Here is a 26,265-nt window from a genome sequence, read left to right as displayed (position 1 = left end):
TGGGCTTAATTGTGCCACAGTCCCTTCTGTTAACCTAGGATCCCATGCCCTCCAAGTCCCTTTGTATTACTTGAGACTGTTAACTTGCTGTATTGGAGCCACAGTCCCTTCTGGGCGTTTGGTTTCCCATGTCCTCCTACTCTCTTTGGATTACAGCAGAAGGTACCTGAGACTGTTAATGGGCTTAATTGCAGCTGTGGTCTTTTCCATTAGTCTAGTTTCCCATCCTCTCTTATTCCTTTTGCATTACCTGGGAGCACTTTTGGGACAGAAAGGTGCTTAATTGCATCTGTGGTCCCTTCTGTTAGTCTAGGATTCTATGCCCTCCAACTCCCTTTGCATTACACACGGGGTACTTGCCACTTTTAATGTGCTTAATTATGGCCACAGTCCCTTCTGTTTGTAGGATGCCCTCCAACTTCCTTTGCATACAGCAGAGGGTACCTGGGACTCTTAATGTGCTTAATTGCATCTGTAGTCCCTTCTGTTAGTCTAGGATCCCATGCTGTCCAACTCCTTTGCATTACACATGGGGTAGTTGGGACTGTTAAAGTGCAGCTACAGTGCCTTCTGTGTGTCATTTCCCATGCCCTCCTACTCTGTTTAGATTACAGCAGAGGGTATTTTGGACTGTTAACCTGCTTAATTGCAGGTATAGTCACTTTTGTTGGTTTAGGGTTCCCGTGACCTTTGCTCCTTTTGCATTACCTGGGCAGGTACTTGGACTGTAAAGGTGCTTAATTGCAGCTGTGATCCCTTCTGTTACTCTAGGATCCTATTCGCTCCCTCTACATTACTTGGGAGGGTTTTGGGGGCTCTTAAAGAGCTCAATTGCAGCTCTGGTCCCTTGTGTTACTCTGGGATCCCATGCTCTCCAACTCTTTTCACATTACCACAGATGGTACTTGCGACTATTAATGGGCTTAATTGCAGCTGTGGTCCTTTCTGATGGTCTGGGATCCCACACTCTCCAACTCCCTTTGTATTACAGCAGGGGTACCTAGGATTGTTATGGGCTAGATTGCAGCTGTTGTCCCTTTTTAGTTTAGGATTCTTCACCGTCCTACTCCCTTTGCATTACGGTAGAGGGTATTGGAACTGTTAAATGCTCAATTGCAGCTGTTGTCCCTTCTGTGTGTCTAGTTTCCTATGATCTCCTACTACCTTTACATTACCTGGGAGTGTATTTGGGACTGCTAAAGTGCTTAACTGCAGTATGGTCCCTTCTGTTAATCTAGTTTCCCATCCCCTCCTATTTGCGTTATAGCAGAGGATACTTGGGACTGTTAAGGTGCTTTATTGCACCTGTGGTCCCTTCTGTTGGTCCAGGATCCCATCCCCTCCTACTCTCTTTGCATTACTATAGGGGGTACTTGTGACTGTTAATGTGCATCTCATCCTCTCACACCCTGTTAGTGTTACAGCAGAGGGTGCTGAACCCCAAGGCTCTTCTTTTGCACTGTTAATGTGCGTAATTGCATTTGTCCCTCTTCCTCTGCAGTAAAGACCTCACTCATTTCCCTTGTATTCATCAGCGGATGCCCTTTCCTCAAGACCTTTGTACTAGGATAGTTAAAATGAACCATGGTAATTGACTAAAACTATGTCTTTCATTTAAGTCCCCTGTACTCTCTGTTTTACAGGAAGGTGTATTAATTACCTCAGTTACTTTTACAGGAAGGTGTATTAATTACCTCAGTTACTTTTTTCTGGGACTATTTATGTGCAAAATTCCAATGTTCATGGGCCCTCCCTTTAAACTAATATCCCACCCTATTACATTACAGCGGGGGATGCTAGGGACCCAAAGTCCTTCTCTTGGGACTCTTAAGGTGCCTGTGCCCTCCTGGTAAGCTAATATCCTGACTTCTTAGTATTATAGCAGGGGTACCGACCACCTCAAGTCTTTGTTTTGGACAGTTAATGTGCAAAATTGCACTAGGATCCCATCCCTGTCAAACCTCCTTTGCATCAGGGGTGCTGACCAACTATGGCTGCTTCTCCTGTACAGTTAAAAATATGCATAATTACAGTAATCCCTGCTCCCTTATATTAGAATAGGATCCCATTTCCTTGCCCCATTTACATTACTGCAGGAGCTTCTGACTAGCCAAGATTCATTTTCTTGGACTGTTAATGTGCATACTTAATTTGCTTCTGTACTTGTACACCAGGTAAGGACCCTCCTCATTCTATTTATATTCCAGCAGGAGGTGCCTACTACTCAAGACCTTACACACTACTGCAGTTAATGTGAACAATCTTAGTTGTTTTGTACACACTCTCAGTTGTCCACAACTGTGCCTTTTAGATCAGCACACCTGCACTTATCGAAGCAGAGGTTACTGACTACCTTAAAACCCTTCTCTTGGGAATGTGGATATGTGTGATTACAGTCGTGCATGGTCCTTTGAGTTAACTGGCTTCCTTGACTCTTTTCACACCCTCTTTGCTTTACTGCATGAGGTACTGTCCACTTCAGGCCCCTTTCTCAAACTCTTAATGTGCATAATGACAATTACATTAGGATCCTTCCCCTTCACACTCCTTTGAAGTACCACAGGAATTCTGACCTAAGGTCCTATTTCTTCGCCTGTTAATATTCATGATTATATTTATCTGGGTTCCTGTGCACTAGACAAGGACACCTCCTCTCCCCACTTTCTTTTTCTTCCAGCAGGGAGTGCCCCCTCCACAAGACCATTACACTTGGACAGTCAAGGTGCACAATTGTAATTGACCACAACCATGCACCTTAGACATTAATGAGCGTAAATGCACATGGCTCATCCTATTTGAATAAGATCCTACCCTCTCAGACCCCTTTTGCAGTTTAGCAAGGGTGCTGACCCCTAAGGCCTTTTTTCTTGGCCTGTTAATGTATGTTTGATTATATTTGTCTGAATTCCTGTACACTAGACAAGTGCACCCCACTGCCATCTTCCTTTCCCTTCCAGCAGGGAATGCCTCCTCCATAAGACCGTTACATTTCGACAGTCAAGGTGCACAATTGTAATTGACCACAACCATGCACCTTAGATGTTAATGTGCATAACTGCACATGGCTCATCCCATTTGAATAAGATCCTACCCTTTCAGACCCCTTTTGTAGTACAGCAGGGACATTGATCACTAAGGCCTCTTTTAATGGCTTGTTATTGTGTATAATTGCATTTGTACACGTTCCTGTATGCTAGATAAGGACACCCCTCTCCCCATTCCCTTTGCCTTTTAGCAGGGAGTGCACAATGCTTTAAGATCCTTATATTTGTACAAGGTACACGGTTTTAATTGATTACACCATGTCTCTTGGGCATTAATGTATATAATTGCAATGTAGTTCAACCTACTCTGTTGCCCTTCATTTGCATTATACCAGGGTTGTTGACCCCTAAATCCCCCTCTCTTGATCTGTTAATGCGCATAATTGCATTTGTCCATGTTCTTGTGCACTGGACAAGGACACGTCCCCCCACTTCCTATGCCTTCCAGTAGATGGTGCCCACTGCTAAGACCTTTACATTTGAACAGTTAATGTGCAGAATTGTGGTTTTCTACAACTCTATCACTTCCAGGACTATTGTACCTCCTTTGTACTACTGCAGGGGATACTGTTTTCCCCCAAGGCCCCTTCTAGTGGACAGCTTATATACATCATTGAAACTGTCTGTTGTCTTCATCAGTAGGCTAAGATCATACCCCATCAGCTTCCCTTTGCAGTACAGCAGAGTGTGCTGATTAACCAAGGCCCTCTTCTTTTGGACTGTTAATATGTACAATTGCATTTTCTCCTGTTCTTTGCACTAGATAAGGACCCCACCTACTTCCTTAGCATTTTCAGCAGGCAGTGCCCACTACTTAATGACTCTTTCACTTGGAAAGTTCATGTGCACAAATGCAGTTTTCTAAGCATGTCTTATACCAGAATCCCTGTACCCTCTTTGCTTTAGAGCAAGGAGATGCTATTCACCTAAGGCCCTTTCTTTTGGACTTTAATGTGCATAATTGCAGTTATCTATCTCTTCTGTTGGACTAAGATTGCATCCCTTCATACCCCCTTTGCATCAGGGTCATGTTAACCATCAATGAGCTCTTCTCTTGAGGTTATTAATGTCCATAATTGTATTTGTCTGTGGACCTGTGCAGTAGGAAAGGATGCTCTATGCCCCTAGCACTGCCTTTGGACTGCTGCTGAGGAGTGCTGACTATCATGACCTCAGCTCTTGGATGCTTGATGCACCAATAACAATTATCAGAAGTACTGATCATTAGATATGACCCCTGTACTCTCTTTGTATACATCAAGGGTACTGACTAAGACCCATTTCTTAGACTGTTAATGTGAACTTTTGCACTTATCTATACCCCCTTCTGTTAGAGTAGGAGACCATACCCTTACACCCCCTTTGCATTAATGCAGGGGCTGCTGACCACACAAAACTTTTGGGACTGTTAATGGGCACGTGGCAATAAGCACTGGAATTTTCCTTCCTGGCCTTGTTAGACAAGCACTCCCAGCCCCAATTTCCCATGGCATAATAAAGTATAAACATTGCAGTATGCCATGAACTTGTCCATCAAACAGCGACCTATACTCCCACTCCTTTTGCATTGCTCCAGTGTATAAAATTCCGAGTAATCATGGTCTTACCCTTATCCTCCCTTGCCCCACCCCTTGCCTGCCCTTGGACCCTTCTTATGGACTATTAATGCTCACAATTTCAGCTGTCCATGTATCCAGCCATTAGATAAGACTGTACTCCCTCGCCCCTTCCATCCCACCCTGCCCTTTTTGCATTGTTGCTGGGGAATGTTGACTGGGCTAGGCCCTTTCTCTTGAATTTAAAACGTTAACAACCCCAGATCTCATTGGTTTACCCACTTTGTATTGCTGTAATGCCTCAGTTGCACTTTGCTTGGTCCCGCCCATAAGACATGGACCCGTCTACTTCCTTCTTTGCATTGCTTCTGAGTAGTGCTGACTTCCCAAAGCCCCTTCTGTGTTATTAATGAACACAGTACTCATTGTCCCATTTTTTAGTCCATCAGCCCAAGATCTCCCTACCACTTTGATGTTGTGTGTTTGTGCAGTGTTGACTACCAAAAGCAGGCCTGAACTAGGTGGATGGGCCTTCACTCCTTTTCCTGCATTTGTTAATGATCCCAGTTCCAATTATTGTCACATTCTGGGGACAGGAGCCATCTCTGCCCAGCTCTGTTACTGCTTTACTGGGCAAAATGCTCAAGGCAAGTCAGGCCCAAGGAGCTGGATTGCCACCCCTTTATTTTGGATTTTCTATATATATAAGTATCAGTTGAAAATTGTCTTCCCAGGAAGGAAGGTTAACACTCTCTCTGCATTCTTCCTTCCAGAGCAGATTGCCTGGCTAAGAATCTCTCCTCTTGTATATTGCTATTGTACAGTGGCAATTGCCAGGATGCAGCCAAAAAGTTGCTGTTAATTTTTTATTTTTTAAGAAAGACATCTGGCTTACAAGGTGGAATTGATAACCTGGTCATTAAATTTTTGACGTCTAAAAACCCATTTATACCATGTACCTGATGACCAGTGTCTCTCATTTTACTAAGGGTGGTGGGTGTGTGGATGGACCACTGTGACTCTTGCTATCTTGGTATTACCAAAGGAGTTTTAGAGTAGAGCTCTTAAGACCAGTATCTTTGGGCTCTACCACCATTTTAAAACCATTTCTTGTTCGGGCTTTACCACCACTCGCTTTTAGAAAAACTACCTAAACTTTCTAATCCTTAAATTTCTTCATCTGGAGCACCAACCATCCCCTACTTATTTCAAGAAGATTGCTGTAAAAGGATGAAATGAGAGAACATATGCTGAGGTGCTTTTGAAAACCATAGATCACCTTATTTGATTAATCTATTATATAAAATGCACCTTGCTTAATTCTGCTAATTTAAAGTAGCCTGAAGCACCACACTGAAGTGAGGACTTAGAATGATGGGACCAGTTTCCCTGTTTTATATTAAAAGAAAAATAAGACAAGATCTAATTATTCTTCTGGACACAAATTTCAACAGTGAGATAGCTGCCTGGTAAAACTGAATAATATCCCAGCTTCTAGTGTACAGGGTGTTTCGTGGCAGAGAACTATTTAATATGGAACTGCTGAAGCAAATAACTAGTCATCACAACAGCAGTTCTTTGTAATCACTGAAAAAGGATGCTATTCCTCTGAGAAGGATGTCAAAAGATCGGCCCAGCTCAGGGTACAGTTTGTACTTCTAGCTCCTTGGACAGCTGTAAGAAGAGTCTCTGGCTCTTTAGAATACTGTAAGTACGACTTTGTAGCTATTAAGTAATTTTTTCCCTGTTCTATTTTCTTTCTTTTAGATGCTACCCATAGAACAGTCAGAGGGTCCTGTAAGTCTCCTTTCCTGTTCCCACCTCATCTGCAATTTATATATATATCATCATATGAGTTAACCAACAGAATTATAGAATTAATGTATACCTGGCTCCATGCTAGGTTATACTGAAGTGAGGGGTGGAAATGATATAGTCCTATATAATCTCATCCCTGAGATGGTTGTATTGTTGAGGAGCTACTATAAGCACACTTTAAATAACTAAATGATAATCAAGTGCTGTCTTGTGTGTATTATAAGTTATAGAGTTTTAAAAAGGGAGCCCACTTGGGTTTGAAGTTGATAGGATAAGCTTAAAGAAGGAGATGGGTTTACTTTTTCTCTTTGGTTCAGGATATGATTAATATTGCAGCCATCTGGGTAGTCCAGTTGGTTTATTTTAAATGTCATTTGATTTTTACCTCTTTTGGAGGCATGGCAAGAGATAAGGCTTAGCCATTGTGTTTGGCTGTATGCCAAGGCTGGCAAATCGTCGATTGTTAAATCTCATTATAAACTTGAGCTTTTCAAAGTTCAAGTATGGGGAGTATAAAGATGATTTGGTTGTTCATTGTACCTTTTTATTCTGTCTCTGCCCAAGAACAGATGAGAGTAGCGATGCCTTTTTAGTTTGAGATATTTGTGGAACCTGTTTGGCAAGAGGGCAATGGAGAAGTATAAGTTTTATAAGAAAACCCATGACCTTGCCTACTTTATGATGAAGTTGAAATACTTTCTTCCCCTTTGTCTTTTTCAACAGGTATCTTGGTAAGCTAAAAAGCTTAGCCTCCCTGATGTAAAACAAACACAAAGGTCCAGCTTAAAAAATATTAACATCAAATTTGAAACATTTTTTGTGCACATCCATGTATCCTAGCAGCAGCAAGAAGAACCATATTAATGAGCTGGACTTTTCTCTTACTGCCCATTTTAATTAAATCCATATTTTCTCACAGCCTGTTCCCTCCCCACTGGCCCCCATGCCTAAAGACATTATTTGTCTGACTAACTGGGGGTAATATACAAATGGTCCTGAGCCTTCTTGGAAACGTGGTCTATGCCACTGTTTCTCAAACTGAAGTAATTTGTCAGGATGAAACACCTTTTAAAGGAACAAAATTTTTTGAGATCCTAAAGAATATGTGTTTTGAGGAACACTGACTTAAGAAAGTTATTTGAAATGTAAACATGATTTCTAATTCAAGATATCTTTGTCAAAGATATATAATGTTTTATATAATTTATGTAGGACTTGGGGATCCATGAGAATATATCCACAAACCCCCAGGGTTCTTATCACCCCAATTTGAGAAACACTGGTCTACACTTATGAAATCTTTTATTGCTACTAATCAAATTATCATTCAATATTAACATACAACCATAACTATCTACTGGAATTTTTTTTAAAGGGATGAATTCTCAGCCGGTTCTATACTCCCACTCAAGAGGAAGGATGGATCAATTTTAGGTGGATTGAAGCCTGCACTAGACAGCATCCAAAGGTGAATCTTGGAGTTGTATTTCAATTCATTGCTTGAAATAAATTCTCTAGCAATTGTAAAAAGGGATGCTCTGGAAATGTGGGCCACTTCAAAATTGAGATAATCCTTGTGTTAATATATATTTATTGGACCAGGCACTGGAATAAATAGCAAAACCAAAGACATGATTCCTGTCAAGGAATTTGCTATGTGATGGAAGATGCAGAAATGAACAAGTCATTATGGTGTTGGGCAATTTGATGAGTATCATAAAAATGCTGAGAAGTTCTGTGGGGCATAGAGGAAGAAGAGTGGGGGGGTACATTCTTACTGAGCAAAGTGATGGCAAGGGGAAAATGCAAGGTGTGCCTAAGGAGTACCTTGGTCAGTTGGCTCAGGGGATGTATAAGCTGGGGGCTTACAGGCACTACTGCACTATTCCTTGCTTTTTGCAAGGGCATTTTAATGAAGCTCATGTTCTCTTAGATGGAGTGAATCACTGTTCTTTTTCATGGGTTTGGGGGCAGAAGGAGATGCTGGCAAAATTATGAAAAAGTTCTGAAATGGGAATAGGAACACCTAGCCTGGCTCTAACTTTGGATCAAATCACTATGCATCTAAACTTCAATGTCTAAGAACTGCTGATGAATTAAGACAAGGACTTGAATTAAATACCTCAATTCCTAAAAATGACATTTTGTCATTTGGAAAATTTTCAAGGGGTTGAAAAAGAAAGCACTTAAATTTTTTTGGCATTTCTCTAAATGGTTATTGTGATTTCTGACTTTCCTCCTTATAGAACCTTAATATATAGATTGGAGGAAGTTTTCTGACCCCGGTTTTGTGTATCTTTTCCCATATCCCCCTTCAGCTTTTCTACCTATCTTTCTGTAACCCATCTACACATTTCTCTAGCCACCTCCCTAAATTATACAAGATCATAGGACTCATGGCTGCTATGATTAAGCATTCATAATTTCTTTTCAGGGTTTCTGGGCCCTGGATATCAAATGTATACCTGGATGGGAGTTTGTGACTTGAAGTAAAGAATTAAAAGTTGATCTGTGGTGGCTGCTAAATTATTCTTATTTGTGAAAGTGTCCTGGGAAAATTTTCATCAGCTTAAAGAGAAGGCAACTGATTATCTGAACTGAGCTGTTCCCCCAAACTTTATATCTTGGATGGCAAAGAGTACTGATGTGTATGGTTAAACAGAGCGAATACCTTCCTCTGCCTCAAGTCTTACAAACTGGATTGGAAAAAAACTTGATTTTCCCACTACCATATTTTTGCCTACAGACAAGTAGCATTTAATACTAGTCTCCTTCAAAATCCAACTCAAGTTGGATCTTAAGTATTTGTTTGAGACTTAGCTGACCTGCTGAATTTAACAAGTTAAACTTCAATGGCCATGCACATTTATACATCGCTGTATTGGTGCCATTGTGTTGGCTATGTTTTTATTGATGATTTAGACTTTACTAGATTGCTCTTCCTTGACCTCTCCAAGTTAGAGCCCTGAGACATGTTATGTTAGGCTCCTTGTGCATCCTGTATAAATGAGTTTAATAAAGAACTCTTTCTTTACTGTTTGATGCCTACATTGGAAATGAGCTCTTGATTTCTTCATGTTAGGATGAGAGATTGAAACAAAATTTAAATTTGACTAGTGCTAGATTTCTTAGATGATAGATATTATTTTGTTTGACCAATTAGAATGCTCTTCTTCTAGTTTTCCTGGAAATAGTAGAGGCTATGCAACAGACCTAAGTATTACCCTCTTATTGCATAAAATATATAATCAAATGCTTGTAACAATTTCAAAATAGGGATATGTCTGGGAAATCAGTGTACCTGAGTCCTGTTATAAAATGTCTGAGTTACTTAATCCATAGCTTTGAAAACTTTTGGCATACTATATTTTATGCTATGTTTGTTGATATGATGGCCATTGTGCAGTGTTGGTGTGCAATTACTCTACAATCTATATATCATTAAAGTTTTCCAGCCTTTCATACCTCCCTTGACTGAAAACTAGCTATTAACTCACTGCCTTCTCTTTATAATGGATTGACTAGGTCCTTCCAGGAAATCTGTTGATGAACAAGAGTTTAATTGCTAACGTTTTTTTTTTTAATGACTTTTTGATATTATGGATACTTGAATATTTGGGCCTTATATATTTCAGCTTTAAAACTGACTGCAATTAAAACCCTATAAACAGAAAACAGAGCAAGTCTTTGGGCCAGATTTGCAAACAAGGATGGTAGCAAAATCTGGAACATAGAATTACCAGTTCTCAGGTTCCATTTTGCTTGCTTTTTTAAAGCTCTGCATTTTATAAGCCTTCAGCATCTGGTTGGGAGATTTTTAAAAAAATATTATTTTAGAACAGTTTTATAGATTTACAGAGTGATTCTAAAGATAGTACAGAGAGAGTTACTGTATACTCCACAACCAATTTTGCATATTATTAACATCTTATAGTACTATAATACATTTGTTACAATTAGTGAACCAATATTGATACATTATTATTAACTAAAGACCATACTTTATTCACATTTCCTCAGTTTTTCCCTAATGTTCTTTTTATGTTCCAGGATCCCATCTAGGATACCACATTGCATCTAGTGGTCATGTCCTCCTTAGGATCCTCTTGGTTACGACAGTTTCTCAGACTTTCCTTGTTTTTGATTGCCTTAACAGTTTTGAGGACTAATGGTCAAGTATTCTGTAGAATGTCCCTCTATTGGGATTTGTCTGATGTTCTTCTCATGACTAGACTGGGTTTATAAATTTTGGGGAGGAAGACCACAGAAGTAGACTGCAATTCTTATTTCTCCAGAGTACGCACTATCAACCTGACATAACCACGGTTGATGTTGACAGTGATCACCTGGCTAAACGTACAGTTTGTCAGGCTTCTCCACTACATGTAAAATTATTATTTTTTTCCCTTTTCATACTGTAGTCTTTGGAAGGAAGCCACTAAGTGCAGCCAACACTTAAGGAATGGCAAGTTATGCTCCATTTCTTAGATGGTTGACTATCTACATAAATTATTTGGAATTCTTCTACACAGGAAATGTCTTTTGTTCCCAATTTACATATTTATTCAGTCATTCATTTATATCAGTATGGACTCATGGATATTTATTTTACACTCTGGGTTATAGTCCAATACTGTATTTTGTTCAGATTGTTCCAGCTTTGGCCAATGTGAGTTCTTTCAGTTGGCTCCTTTGACATAACCTCATCATTGTGAGTTCTTTCTTTTATGTTTGAGCACTTTCTTACTTTTTGGCACTACAAGATGTTCCAGGCTCATTTGTATATCTCCTATCCCAGTCCTAGAATCTGCAGTTTCTCCAAGGAGCCCTGATTCTTTTTATTGGAGAACAGTATTAGAAATCAAGATCTGGGTGCTATGTGTGCTCATTGCTACTGGGGTGTGATTGCTTCAAAACCCTCTCAGTTGATAAGAGCGAGGAGATATATGCATGCATATTAACTCGTATATGTACATATCTATAAATATTTATATATATAACCATCTGTATCTATTTTAAGCTAAGCATGGGTTCATTCAGATGTCTCCAACACTAATCTGTTACCACATGAATCGTTATAGTCTTCTCTCCTTGCTTATCTGTTATCTCCCACTTGACTTGGTTGGGAGATTTTTTTTTATGTTCATATTAGGGTAGATGAGTGTTTGACAGTTGCCTCTATGGTTAAGTTTAGGAAGAGTTTAGCTGTAAGTTGATTAAAAGTTCTTGAAACTAAAAATGACTGTTCTTCCCTAAATGTTTCTGCTAGTTTTGAAACTTATAATAGGTTGCAGAAAAAAACTTGATCTTAAGAACCAGGATCTATCCCAGTTTCTGCATTTTGCCCCTCATTTTCAGATTCAGTTACTCTGGTGCAGCCAGGTCAGCTGTTCCTTGGGTATGCATTTCTTCTTCCAGTTTTTTTCTGAGAGCTAAAGTACCGTGAGACCACTGGAGGTGGGGAGGGAGGGGAAAGGCATGTTCATAAGTAGGGCAGGGAAGATCCATTTAGTGACCTCCTGCTAGTCTTTCAAAGTGCCTATTTAAGACCCAAGGAGTAGGTTCATTCCTTGGCAATATGTTATCCAAATGCCATTTTCAGTGTTTTAATTTTATTCAAGCTAATTGGTGTGCTTATTTTAAAACGTGCTCTGAGTAATATGATTGTCACATGTATTGCATCTGGATTAGTAACGACATAAGTTTGTATTGGGCATAATTTTAATATTTTATGTTAGATGTTGAGACACTGTTTCTGAAATCTGTGTAACAAAGTTTGACAGTAGAGAGCTCTTATCTCAAATTTTTCCTTTATTTCTTCCAACATTTTATTATGAACATTTTCAGAAAAGTTGAAAAGTTTATATAGTGAACACTGGCATACTCACCATTTAGATTCTATAATTAATATTTTGCTATATTAGATTAAACTTTTCCTTTAAAAATAAAAAAAAATTCTTATGCACCCTTTAAGTTCATGGAAATAACTTTTAAGCTAAAGGGTATGAACAAAATAGGAATAAAATCATTTTGCTTAGATCTATAATACAACCATAAAACACAGCGAGTGTACAAAAATAGTAGTAAATAAATGGCTACTAAAATGTGAAAATGGTACTATTATGGTATTGCTTCTTTGCAGTGTAACATGTATCTGCTGTCACGTGCTGTGACACTGGTTGGTTAATGCACTTAACCAAATTGCTCTTTTCAAATTGCTGCAAAATCTTGTTATTATAGCACATAGCAGTGCTATTTGTCTTTCATTTGGCACAAGACACATTTATATATTGTTTTTCTCAGTTCTTTTTCTTAAGCTCCAGGCAACAAAACTATTACCATTTACCACCAATCTGGGAATGCAATCCTCCATTATGAGGTAATCATCTAGCTGATCCAGACTATTTTTATGATAAAATATAAATATGGTAAAAATTTTATGGAAAGCTCCTGTACCCCCTGAGAATCCTTGCACAGACCCCAGAGTTAGAAGACATCTGAATTGAGAGAAGACCTGGGTTTAAGTACCACTCGGCCACCTACTAGTAGTGTAACATTGAGGGAGTCTCATCTTCTGGGCTCCCGGTTTCTTTATCTAGAGCATGAAAATGTTGGATAACATGATCATTGATATCCTTTCTAGCTGTGATGGTTCTCCAGCTGGAGTATTTGAACCAGCTGGCTGGCTATGCTACTTGGTTTTTATGTCTAAAGTACCTTGACATTTTGTTGGGCTACAAGATGACAGATAAAGAGTCTCAAAATTCTTGTCAATGAATATTGAACCCTAATGAAATGCATGGTTCTGTACCAGTTCCAAAATGTAATGACTTTCTCTAGCCTTAGATTCCCTTTAAGGGAAAGGGAATGCTCCTTGAATATGTCAGCACTATAATGACAAAACTAGAGGGCTTTGATGCTAAAGCAGCCATACTCAGTAAATATGGTTCAGAGTGGCTCAGAAGATCTAGTTGTTTCCTTTTAAATACCTTAACAAGGAGTGTGTAAATGAATTTGAGCTTTGATCCATCAATTTAAAAATTCGAGTAAATTTTCTTGCACATGGAGTGTACATTTATCATCATTAATGGGGTTTCAGGAAGGAGCGGAGTAAATACGTATAAATATGTATGAACTGCCATGTTTAACTGGAAGCCTATATTTTGGGATGAAGTATCTAATCTTAGGTTAAACAAGGATGGGGAAGGATGTTGCCAAGGGATTTTGAAGCCTGTTCTGCTCATATTGAGAACATCATAGAATATCACTTTGGCTTTACTGGACATCTTATCTAGAGAATAGAGTTGAATAAGTGATCTTCCACATACTACTGTTAGAATTTGTTTGATACTGGCGTAAAGGTCCTTATGGTAATTCCTGATCAGGAATCTGGAAACCATACCTGGTGCTTTCTACACCATACTATAACATATAAAGTGTTTTCAAGATTGCAAACTTGGCTTAGACCTGCTTCAGTGAGCTCCTATCCTACAGTAAAGGCAGCTAGCCAATTATTAAAAATGGTCAAGGCAATTGTACCTCCTGCCAGTAGTAGCAGTTGCTCTGCTACCCTGTATCTTGAAGTATTTTCAGCAAGAAGATGACCTTTAGGCCACAAATTTAGTCAGCCTTTAATAAGGTGGGTATTGGTTTGACCCATATTTTCATTTAGTTCTTTTTCTACACTTGCCTAATCCTTCTGTTATACTGCCAGTGCTCGCCATTACAGGACCTTAGGGAGACCAAACAGGCTAGAGAGGAGAGACAGGAGACATCTATATCTAATGTTTCAGGTTAATGCTTCCTAGTGTTTTTTGTTGAGGTTTTCTCAACAGTTTTGTATCCTCCTGAGCCCTGTCTTTCTTCTTAAGGACATTTGAGCACGTGAGACCTGAGGACTGCAAGCAGCTCTAAGAAGCTCTACATTGATCAGATCTTTCCTTTTGAGAATCTGGATAAGCTCCAACTAGTCAAAGAGGATGGCTTGCAGGCCACCTGGAGAAAAAGGTAGTTTGGGGAGCTCATGCTTGTGGGAACTCTGTCTTTGGCTTTAAGGGCTTTTAACTTCCTGCCACTCTCCTTTTTAAAACAGAATATGAGCTAGTTCTTATCAATTCCTACAGTTTTTTTTTTTGGCTTATACACATACATTTTAACTTTCCAGAATGAGTTTCATCTATTATTTCATTTATCCTTCAGAGCTAGGCTCCTTTGAAGTCTGTAAGGACAAGCATCTTGATCTCCATTTCATAAATGAAGATTGAGAGATGCAAAACAATAAATTACTTCCTTTCACATCTCATAGCTACTATGCAGGAGAGAGAGAGAATGAGCCTATGCCTTATGTTTAGTAGGCCTTGAAATTATTTCCACCTTCCTTTGGCAGACTAGTGGTAAGTGCTGAGGGTTTGTTGATGACTAGTACCAACTTGATCTGTGTCATAGCCGTTTTGGCAGGCCTAATTCCATTGTCACTGTCATTGTCTTGTTTTAAGAAGTTGAGGGTTTGTTAAATTTGAAAAACCATGAAATTGCTAAAAGGTAGAATAACAGACCCAAGGGCCTGTGTAAGCTACCTACTGGATCCCTAGCCTTCTGTACCTTTTTTTCCTTTTGTGTAGATTTGCTTAGCTATTGTGATACCTGGGGTTTTATATGCCTATAACAATTCTTGATTTCTCTGAATATCCTGGGACTCTGGTGGTGCCATATTTATATAAATCTGTTCAAGAAATGTACCATGTGGATTGAGTAGAAAACAATTCTGTTTACCTTGGCAATGCTCCAGCATCTTGCTACTTAACTTACAAATTAAAAGAGGGGAATGATGCAAAACTAGGTGAGAGAGAGGCACTTTGAAGTACATTGCTCAGTTCTTAAAATAGTGCTTTATAAAAGAAGCCCGAGGCACTGTAAAGAATTCTTACAGAACTCAGAGAGTCAGACCACATTGTAGCTTTTCTAAGTGGCTTGATGGCTCTCTTGGTTGAGAAAGCTTTAGCTTCTTCTGTTATTTTCAACTGCTTGATTTCTTGACCTTCACTATATTTTATGAAGAGAACACCAGGACATTAATAATCCACAGTCTAGAGGATTGCTCATCAGTGGACACTGGAGAATAAAGCACAATATGGGAATTTTGGTAATTATTCAGCTCTTAATTGCTCTTGGAAATGAGGGAAAATATAAGGAAAGGAGCTGGAATGAATAGAAGAATTTGCATGTTGCTAGGCTGGTAGCTAGAATATAGAGTTCTACACAGTTCTAACTCTCCATCCCTCAATCCATCTGAAGAAAAGCGTAGACAAAGTTTAATTTAACCACTAGTTGCTCATTGGGACAGACTTTCCTAGTGTATTCCATTTCAATAATTTATTTTTCTTTTGTCTCTTCTCCAGATCTTCCTCAGAAGAATAGGCTTGTTGCTTTACGGTGTTAGTGACCCATTCCCCTTGACGATCCCTAGGTGGAGATGGGGCGTGAGGATCCTCCAGGGGAAAAGCTCACTACCACTGGGCAACAACCCTAGGCCAGGAGGTTCCATCAAGATTCTTTTCTGGGCCCAGGTAGGAAGATGAAGTCTCAAGACAACTACCACACATCAGAGGTGGGTAACGTGTCCCTAAAAACATAATAAGTAGTCTTTAATTTTGATCTTGTTTTGCAGTATACATTGCACTTAGCTTTCCACTGAGATTGTTTTCATCATTATCAACTGTGTTTGCTTTGGTAAAAACAGCTCCCTAACTAACCTGGGAAACAACTGGGTGTGAGATGGGTGAGAGTGATGATGTGAAGAGAGTAGCAGGCTGCATGAGTTAGGGTTTTAGGGTGGGACTATAGTATTTGGGAGAGGCTTACAGCTAAATTGTTCTTTCTTTTAGGAGAATGTGGACAACAACTGCCACATCTGTGACTTTGATCATGGGCAAATCATCATTCTGGACCTTCTCATCCCCAAAATCTCCCTTGAGGCCCTGTTGGAGAACTTTGCTAGTCATTTACGTACTTCAAGATGCCTTGACATATCTGTGGGATGAAATACAAAACAAGCTCTTTGATAAGATAAATAATTATATCTTTTTATGCCATGCTTGCTGATTGATGGAAGGCTCACAACTACAAATGGGAACCTGACCAGAAATGGCACAAAATTATCTATTGTCGGGGAGGATCTAAAGAACCACGACCCTGCATACTCTAGGTCAGTGATGAGAGAAGCTGATTAAGGGGAGGTAGATTGGGAGATAGAGGTAACTATTCCGTGTAGTAAGTCCTGATTGTACAGGCTTTGTACAGATTAGTATTCCTGTAAAGGAATAAGGCTATGATTGATGGTGATGTTTCCAATGGCTCACCAAGTGTTATTAGGCAGGACATTTTCCTATTTATGCCGTAGTTTCCTATTCTGTTGAATCAGGAAGTTATATTTTATCTCTAAGGACCTAAAGCTTCAATTTATATCTATAGCTCATGAATTTGAATCTTCCCATAACTCTAGTGCAATACTCAGTTAGTACTTCTTTATGGCATTTATATGGTTTCCCTCTTGTTTTTTGTAGCTCCTGATTGTTCCCTTCATATCTGCCAAATCATTATCCTTCCCAAAAGCAGTACAGGGAACAAGAAATTTGAACACACCAAAAGAAGATCAATATGCCTGGCACCCTAGCAGTTAAAAATAGCAGAATGAAGTAAGTTGTTGGTGTTGTAATCCCGTGAGGATCACTTTAGAACTAATAGCTGTTTGTCGGGGGTTCGTGTGGGATGGGGTATGGTGGCCTAATGTGCAATGTGGGGCAAATGTGAGATGGGAGAATGATCAAATCTGTATCACCAGCTGGGTGCACTGAAGCAACTCAAAAGACATGACAGTCTGCGTACCAGTTTTGTCACAGAGTAATTTAGTTTCACCTAGTCTGTTCTTTATCTTTTCTTCGTAGATCCTTTGCCAGTCTTAGAGGCCTAAACATATAGAAACCTAAGACAAAGACTTTTTGTTTTTTACTGAGAGGATGGCCCTTTCTCACCTTCTATCGTGAGAGAATCTGTCTGCAATTAGATTTGGTGTTAAAGGAAACCCAGTCCCTGAAGCTGCCATTGTAATTGTGAAGGGTGTGCAAATCAAGTCAGTTTTCTAAAGAGATGGGGAAAGGTGAAGCTATAAAATGAGGAGATTGACTAGGTGCTCTCTAAGGGCCCTTTATTATGATATTCACTCATCTGTGGCATCTTGTTTGGCTCTCTGGAAATCCTTCTAAACAGTTGTAGCAGAATGTTAAGAGGCACACATGCTGTGTTTAAATCCTCTGCCACTCATTAGGTGATGGCCTTTCGCAATTTAGAATCTCTGATTAGACTTGTCTGTGAAGGTTAAATGAAATCATGTATGTAAAGTGGTTAGTATACTGCCTGGCACATGGTAAGTATAAAGGCAACCCAAGAACTTTCATAAGTTCATTTGACACAATACAAGTGACCACTAAGACTATCTATTTTAGTGGCAGGCAGAATTAGCATGTTTTGGCTCTATGTAAGAAATTCCTAAGGTAAAAGTTTGTAAGTAGAAGAGCGTCTATGTTGGTGGTGGTGGTTGTTAATTATTATTATTGGTAGTAATATAAGTGGTATTGGTATAATGATAGTTTATTGTAATTATTAATGCACTTTTGGTTTTCTTGTCTTCTCTTTGTGATGTTTCTTGTGCCTGTTGTGCCCCTCACTGTATCTCGTTTCTTCTACTTCTTACCTTCTTCCTCTGAATGTCTGCCTTTGCTTATGTCTTTCATTCATAAGTGTGTATTTCTTTGCTTGTCTATTTCTTCCTTGAATGTCTTTGCTCTTTCTTCTCTATCTAAAGGGTGTCTTACCCATTTCCATGATTCTCTTGCTAGTTTCTTCTCTGTGTATCTTTGTCTCATTGTCTTTTTTCTTCCTAAGAGTGGTCTGTGCCTTGTCTTAGATGTGTCTCTCTTTTCATTTTGTTACTGATTCTCTTTGCTCTCCTAGATCTGGCTCTTTTTTCATTGTTCTTCCCTTTGTGTCTCTGAGTCACGTGCTGTGTGCTTTTTGCTCACATCTTATTCTGTCTCTCTCTCTTCTTTTTCTCTTTGTGAATTCTGATTGTTTGTCACCTCCTCCCTGTCTTGTTGGTTTGACATTTTATGTTTGTCTGATTCTGGCCTTCCTTCTGCTGTTTCTACTCCTTATCTCACATTTCTCTTCTCTACGTATCCTTTCTGCCTCTCTTGGGCCGTTTTCTCTTTTTTTCCTGCTTTGTGTGCCTCAGTGTCTCTTTGCTCTTTGTGATTTTCCATTTGAGCATTCATCTCTCCGTTTTTTGTTTCTTCTCTGCTTTTTCCCTTCTACTCACCTTTGAGTATTTCAGCCTCCTCATGAGTCTGTGTCTGCCCCTCTTTGATTTCATGCAGTCCTCTCTCCTTGCATATTTATTGTGCATGTGTATGTTTGTGCTCATGTGTGTGTGTTTGTTTGTGCTTGTGACAAAGGGGCTTCCTAACCCCTTCCCAGTAGATGCAGAGTGTCAGCTATCAAAATAAACATTGCAGAGCTGTTCCTTATGCCAGGCTTCCCTGTGAGATGATCCAAGACCAGTAGAAGGCCAAGAGTCGAAACTGAAGTAAAACCCAAGACCTAAGATGGACAGAAGGTGGAAGGTCCATAATGGATAGAAGGCCCAAAGTAGAAGACAGATGGTTTGAGACTTGAGTCCTGAAGACTAAAATGGAATACCCATGTCCCAGGATAGATGGAATCCTCAGGCCTGAGACCATCAGAAGCCGTGAGAGCCACAATGTACAGAAGGTGGCCCTTATTGTATAGAAGACCTGACTGAGTTGGATGGGCGGCTCAAGTCTTGTGTTAGACAGAAGGCCGAAGACCCAGGATATGGGAGACTGAAGGCCGAAGAGGAGAGATCCATGGAAGGCCTGAGACCTAAGACACAAGGCCTAAGACCTAAGATAAAAAGCCTTAGCTTAGACACCTAAGACCCAGGGTTGGAAGGCCTCAGACACATATAAAGACCTAGGACTCAAGCCTCTCTAGATGGACAGAAGGCCCAAGAGAGACGTATATATCTGAAGACTAAATTAGGCAGGAAGCTGGAGGCCCATGACCTAAAATCCAGGAAGAATAGAAGCCCCAAGACCAGAAGAAATTCAAAGATGAGAACCCTAAACCTCAGCTCTTTTCTATTGCTATTCTCCCTACTCTTGGACATTTTCAGTTCTCCCTTTCCAGTTCTCATATCTCCATTTAATCCCACTTCTTTTGAGATATCTTTTTTGATGTTGCTATTACCTTAAGGAAACATATCTTTAGATCAGCAGTATTATGCCTGGGCCAGTCTTAAGCCAGTTTTTATCAGTTTTGAGCCATATAGCAAGTTTTTGGTATTTTTTTTAAACTTACATTTCTCTTCATCTCCACTCTACATGAAAGAGACATATATAGATGACATTGTATTTCAGTCCTCCCTTTTCCTCAGAAGCTCTAGGCTGATGAGAAGAGGAAAGCATCAGGCTGTTGGGGAAAATATAGTGCCAGGCTATCTAGAGAAAATGTGAAGAGATGCTCCTGGCCAATGAGAAGAATTAGACAAGAAATATGAGAAATGCCAGCCTGCTAAGAAGCACCAACCAGCAACACCTTACTTCTTTGAGCTTGGGTGAGCAGGATTCCTGGGGTTTTGGATTCCTAGTGATGGTTACAAAAAAAGATGATTGGGCCTGGGACAGAGTGAGGCCCCAAGGAGACAGCCTGAACTCCCTGCTCATAGTAGTGGCCTAGTAATTTGGTAGACTTTGCCAACCCTGCCCCTGGGTTTAATACCCACCTCTAGGTTTAAAGGTGAGAGAACTTGGGAATATTTAGCAGATTTAATCCTTTCCTTTTTTTCCCCCTTACCATGAGGGAAAATAATTTAAATGATTGAGAATATATATGAAAGCACTGTAAGACACACAAGAAAACAAGGTGTTCTCATTAATAGTATATTGGCAGCCATGCACAGCTAACATTTGAAAGTGTACTGTTACTTGTGAAGCATTATGTAAATCAGGGGTCATCATACCCTTTCTGTAAAGGGTAAATGTCAGATGGTAAACATTTTAGTTCTTTGTGGGCCATATAGTCTCTTGCATTTTTTTACAACCCTTTAAAAAGGAAAAACTATTTTTAGCTTGTGAACGAAGTGGATTTGGTCTGTGGGCCATAGTTTATCACTGCTGATGTAAATGCCAGAGATTAATATTAATTTTCTTCTGTGCACCTGTTCCTGTGATCACATCCAGGTTACCTGAAGAAAAATATGTGGATGTGCTTTGTAAACTATAAAGCACGTAAAAACTTACAAGTTTCAGAGTTGATGAATGAATATTGATTACATAGTATATACATTCTACTGTGCTATGCACTGTGGATACAAAGATTTAAAAAAGCATGAATAAAGTGCTTTATCAAAAGTATGTAATACCATGCAGATATTAGGAATTAAGTGCTTGATAAATGATTAATTTGTATATATGTGGCCATTGTGTTTCTGCTGCTATGGTGATTTTGAGTAAAAATACAGTATTTCAGGTAGCAGAAAAGAAAACACATAGAAACTGCTTTTAAACTATAAAATATACTGCAGACACAGAATTAAGCTATTTTGATCACTTATAATGTGCCAGATACCATGCTAGGCACTACAGATGTCCAAAGGAAAAAAAGTGTTCTCATTATCGAATTAAAAATTTCAGATAAGAAGTGCATATTAAAGTGCTTTGTAAACTAAAGCACTATATAAATACCAATGGGCTACATGTTTATGAATGAATGAATAAATATTAATTTCCTTTTATGTGCCAGTTATTGTTTTGGGTACTGTGAAATCCAGGATAATGCTCCCAAGTAAGAAGAAGGAGGTTTATGCCCTATATTATTTAGATGTAAGCAATTAGATATTGCTTATTTTAATTAATCAAGACTTTACTGGTGATGTCAAATTAAATTATTATATTATTATAATAAATATATTATTATATATTTTCCTATGTTACAGGAAAATGTAATTGAGATTATGCTTTCTAAACTATAAAGAGCTATATAAATATAAGACATTAGTTTTCTGTGTGAATAAAACTTTCTGTGAGATAGGCATTATCTCTACAAAATTCTCATTGTGTGGTTGACCCATTATGAGAAAGGTAACATAAATAGTTATGCAAACTGAAGGTTTAAGTACCTGTTAAATGAATGAATTGATATCAGTTGCCTACTATGTGTACTCACTGTTACAGGCACTAAAGAGATACACAAATTTATTATTTCATTGGGTCTACAGCTGAGAATAAAGCAGTATATATGTTAGCATTTTGTGAACTTAAAAGCACCATATAAATGTAACTATTGACTTTCATGTGGTGTGGAGTACCAGGCTTATAAAATTTTATCACAGTTATCATTATACTATGAAAAAAAGTTGTAAAAAACTTGAGGAAGGATTGTTAACTGTTGAACACTCTGATTATAATGTGTAAAGGATTAAATGGCTGAAGAATGCAAGACTGGATAATTATTGTCTACTATGTGCCAGTCTCCTTGCTAGGCATCAAGGTACAAAGATAAACCATCATTATTGTGTCCTGGGTAGCAGACAATAATGTATAAAATTAATTTATAAGTCTGAAACTACCATACATATATAAGCAATATGTGCTGAATGAACATTGATTATTTACTCTCTCATCCCTAGAGATAGCAACTGGGGATACAAAAATTGATTATCATTATTATAGAACTTACAACAGAGATCTGTGTGTAAATTTACAAAATCTACTATTCTATATAGATATAAGGAGTTAACTGTTCGCTTAATGAATGATTACTGATTACTTTCTATAGGAGGCTCAGAACTGCACATGCCCTAGGATATAAAAATGATTTTATCCTTATGGGGTGCTCACAGGAGGAAATGAGGTTATTAGCTGTGAGATCCAAACTAAAAGTGAAAGTGACTTAACCACTGCTAAGCTTATTCAGTGATGAAAACATGGGGAAAATGGAATTGTGCAAGGCAGTATGCTAAATGCTGAGCTAGGCTGAAAGATAAAATCCAGACCAGAAGGCTACTTGCTCCTTGGCCTGACTGAATAGATGGGAATTTTTTTTTTAAAAGCAAGACGTTGTGGTTCTCCATCAGTTTTTTAAATGCTGAATGCTGAAGATGGAGGTGAATTAGATCCACCTTGGCCTGGTTTAGAGACATTAAAGGCATAAAAATAAATGGCTCAGGTTTGCTTTTAGACTCATTAATAAACAGAGCATCTTTTATATGGAATACATCATTCTAGGTCCTGAGCATAAGAGAAGTGAACTGGGTGCAGTCTAAAGAGCATTAGATCACAGACCACTGCTGAAGATATGAAAACATCTTTGATTTTTTGAGTAAATATTTGAATGCCTGTTCTCTGGAAGGTACTATGCTAGATGAATTAGTTGAACAGGTCCAGAAAACCCATTGATTTGCCTTGGAGATTAAAAAAGAGAAAAAAAAAGGCATAGTTCATTCATTATAAAATGAAGGCGTTTTTCGTAGTTCTAGAAAGTCCTTAACATCATTTGCTCATTGACCTAGTTTGAAGCTAGAAGACTGATAAAAGGGCTGAAGGTTTGTCCTTTAATTCGTTAATTTAACATTCTGCTTTTATTATAGTTAAATGGTTTAAGATGAGAATTAAGATGAAACAACTGGTTTTAAAAGTATTTGCTCATTGGTTTGGTTTAGAGTCAAGAGGCCCCTTGAGCAATAAAAAAGATTCTTTTTAGATTTTCCATATTTTGTAAAAATTTATTCACTCTGAATAAAGTACTGTTCTTATGTGCTGAGGAGAATGAAGAGATTTAAAAGACCTAGACCAAAATGCACTTTAATCTCACTAGCTTATGGTGGAAACAGAAGAACGAATTTAATAAGAGACTGCTGTTCTTTCATTAGTAGAAAAAACTTCCTTGAGTAGCTGTGATATTAAGACACTGAGAAGGAATGATTAAATAGATCATCTTCTCTTTGGCATGTTTTGTAGATGGGAATAACAGAACTTTTTATTTATTCATTCATACAAACATTGAAGAAAGTGATGCTAAATGAAATAGATCTAGTACAAAAGGCACTTTGTCTTGGAGATGCAATAAAAAAATAAGAAATGGAATGAAACTCTTCATTAAGCAGAAGTGTCTATTTCAAGGCATTGTGTTAATTCCCAGATAGAAAACAAAAAAGATCTTGACTGAAAGACACTGGCTTTTTAATTGGCTTGGAGACTAAAATATAAGAGAGATGTTATTGTCCATTCATTTTTTCATTTAGTCATTCATTCTACAAGTGTATTTGAGTGCCTATTGTGTATAAAGTCCTTTGCTAGGTTTTCACTTGGCCCCAGAGACATGAAAAAATGAATGCCTTCTCAGAGAACTTTTAAAACTTTCCTTTTGGTCTGTTGTCTGGTTAGGGGCATGGCTTAGTCCCTGAATAACATTGTGTGGCTTGATTCCTACTCCATATTTCTGCTACCACTCTGGCCACTACAATAAGCAGGGTTTTCTACTGAACTTCCTCCTTAAGTTGCAGGAACCATCCTTATAATAGATACTTCATTTTTCCTAGCCCATCCCTCATGAAAAATGGCTGTGACCACTGCTGGGCAGAAGGAGGGATGACAAACAACTAATTCCCAAACCCCAGTTTCTTTGATACCAGCCTTGGGGAACCACTCAAACTCGAGCCACAATTGGTTTTGAAACACATTTACCAGTTTTGTCTGTTTTCAATTCTTTACCTTTTACATTCTGACAAATATACACTGCCTAAATAGATCTCTTTGAAGAACAATCCTCGGATAGTACATAGCAAGATTGGAGATGGAGACATGATTTCTCTTTTGTAACAGCTGCTCAACTTACACCTTAGAAATCTCCTTCTCACCATCAAACCTGCTCAAGAAAGGACTTATTATAGTAGAATAATCTCAGTGAATGAAAATAGCTTAACAATTTTATCATGCTTACTTTTTAAGAATAATAAAAATTGGAAGTATTTGGCAAAAATTGGAGGGAAAAAATACAAAAAAACACACCTAAATCCAGGCCTAACTGGGCTTTGACCTTTTCTATTTTTAAATCACTCACAGAGGGTGGGATAGGAGGAAGAGTGAAAGAAAAGGTCAAACCTGTTTCCAAGGGCAGCCTGCCTTTGTTCTGAATTGGTCTTAAGAGGCTTACTACCTCCAGGTCTAATTTGGGGATTGCTTTTTCTAGTTGAATGCAATTCCAGTAACTGGTCATTGTTGAGGTGAGGACAAACTCCTTTGTCCTAACTCATTTCTAAAGTTTTTGAGAAACAATTTTTGGCTGAATAGTTATCAACTAAGCCTTGGGTTAGATAATTATGGGGTTTATTTATTAAATCAATGTGACCTGTCCATCATAAGGTTGTCTTAAAGCTAAAGTCAAAATTCACTGCAAAGGAAGAAGACCTTATTGTTCACTGTAATTCATACATACTTTCAAAGCATCTAAACTTTAGTTTATGTGGCAAGCCAACAATAACATCCATAAATGGAGAAGGAAATAGATGAATGGCAAAGGATAATTGGCAGAGGGATCAAAGTTGAAGAGGATTTGGGTGTAATGTTTCTAGTTTTCACTTTGTACATTTTTATTTATGCATCAGATACATCCGAAATATTAATAGTGTTTGGCTTTTAATACGTGGTATCAGCTGGACTCAGTAATACCCCTTTCTTGAGATGGGGATGGGGGCTGCATTACTGGGAAATGGAAAGGAGAAAGTAACTAAAAGCCTTCCTTTCACAGTTTCTGGCATCGTTAAGACTACCACTACTGGTAAAACAAGAATAAGAGAACATTCCATCATCATGTGATTTTTGTGGCATAAATGAAGTTGTGAACCAATCCGTTTTTAAAGGAAATGGCTTTGTCTCTACCCTTCAACCTCAAAGGGAACCTATTCCAAAATGCTCCGATAAATAGAAGACACACTTTGACTTGTGAACTGATGTGAAATGCAGAATCTTTGTGCCTTGAATGTTTTGAAGATTGAAAAATCTTGCTCAGCATGAGTGAACACCCAAAAGCAGCTGAGATGAATTGGGGAGTATGTTGTCTGATGTCAAATAAAATGTACTGTTTTGAAAACTTTGTATTTTGATGTGATAAGTTCATTTGTTTTTTTTTACTACCTTAATCACCTAGCTTGAGTATATGATTTGAGGTCTCATTTCTTTCTAGCTTCATTTGCTTTGGTTAGGGATTACCAATAAGCACAAACCCAATAAATAAATGTGAGAAGCAAAAAAAGTATTGAGCAACAGGGGTGGGATAGAAGTAGGGCATAAGAAAACTATAAAGTTGTGAGAAGTAGGATGTATTCAGGAAGGAAATCACTGTAATAAAAGAAGTTAACAGGCCCAATCCCTGAGTAGGTGAAGGGATCTTTGGTGTTCCTAGAATTTTGCATGATTAAATAACCAAATGTTAGATTGGTGACTTCATAGGCATTTGACCTAGTGCGGTGTGTATAGGCAAGAGTTTCTATTCCTTTGTGAGCAATTAAGGTGGCAAGTACTGTCTTTGGAAGAAAGCCTTAAGCTATTATGTGCTAAGTGACTATTCAGTACATGTGCTTTTAATATCGATGCCTAAAGAACTCCTGCTTTACCTGTTACAGTCAAATCTTGTTATTATTAATGAGTAGGGTGTGAGGTGATAAAATTGACCTATATCCTGGTGTGTTGCTTCTGAAAAGGAATGAGCCTAGG

General features: G+C 38.5%; 1 long non-coding RNA gene across 4 annotated transcripts in view; it reads left to right on the top strand.

Annotated features, from left to right (window-relative positions):
* LOC131401142 (uncharacterized) overlaps positions 1 to 25,642 on the top strand; it is a 37,524-nt gene extending 11,882 nt beyond the window's left edge. Inside the window, exons 2-9 of one of the 4 annotated variants that reach the window (XR_009217552.1) lie at positions 6,368 to 6,397; positions 7,794 to 7,886; positions 14,290 to 14,425; positions 15,817 to 16,025; positions 16,303 to 16,622; positions 16,981 to 17,112; positions 18,215 to 20,108; positions 25,301 to 25,642. This is a non-coding gene — a long non-coding RNA (uncharacterized LOC131401142). Of the gene's footprint in view, positions 1 to 1,678; positions 6,308 to 6,367; positions 6,398 to 7,793; positions 7,887 to 14,289; positions 14,426 to 15,816; positions 16,026 to 16,302; positions 16,623 to 16,980; positions 17,113 to 18,214; positions 20,109 to 25,300 lie in introns of those variants that run through there. The other 3 variants (XR_009217554.1, XR_009217551.1, XR_009217553.1) reach the window with 3 other exon arrangements.
* The last annotated feature ends 623 nt before the right edge of the window (positions 25,643 to 26,265 follow it).

This window comes from Diceros bicornis, chromosome X (genome assembly GCF_020826845.1).
Source record: "Diceros bicornis minor isolate mBicDic1 chromosome X, mDicBic1.mat.cur, whole genome shotgun sequence".
NCBI classification, from domain to species: domain Eukaryota; kingdom Metazoa; phylum Chordata; class Mammalia; order Perissodactyla; family Rhinocerotidae; genus Diceros; species Diceros bicornis.
Note: the sequence above shows the minus strand (reverse complement) of the source record. Positions and strands in the feature narration are given on the sequence as shown.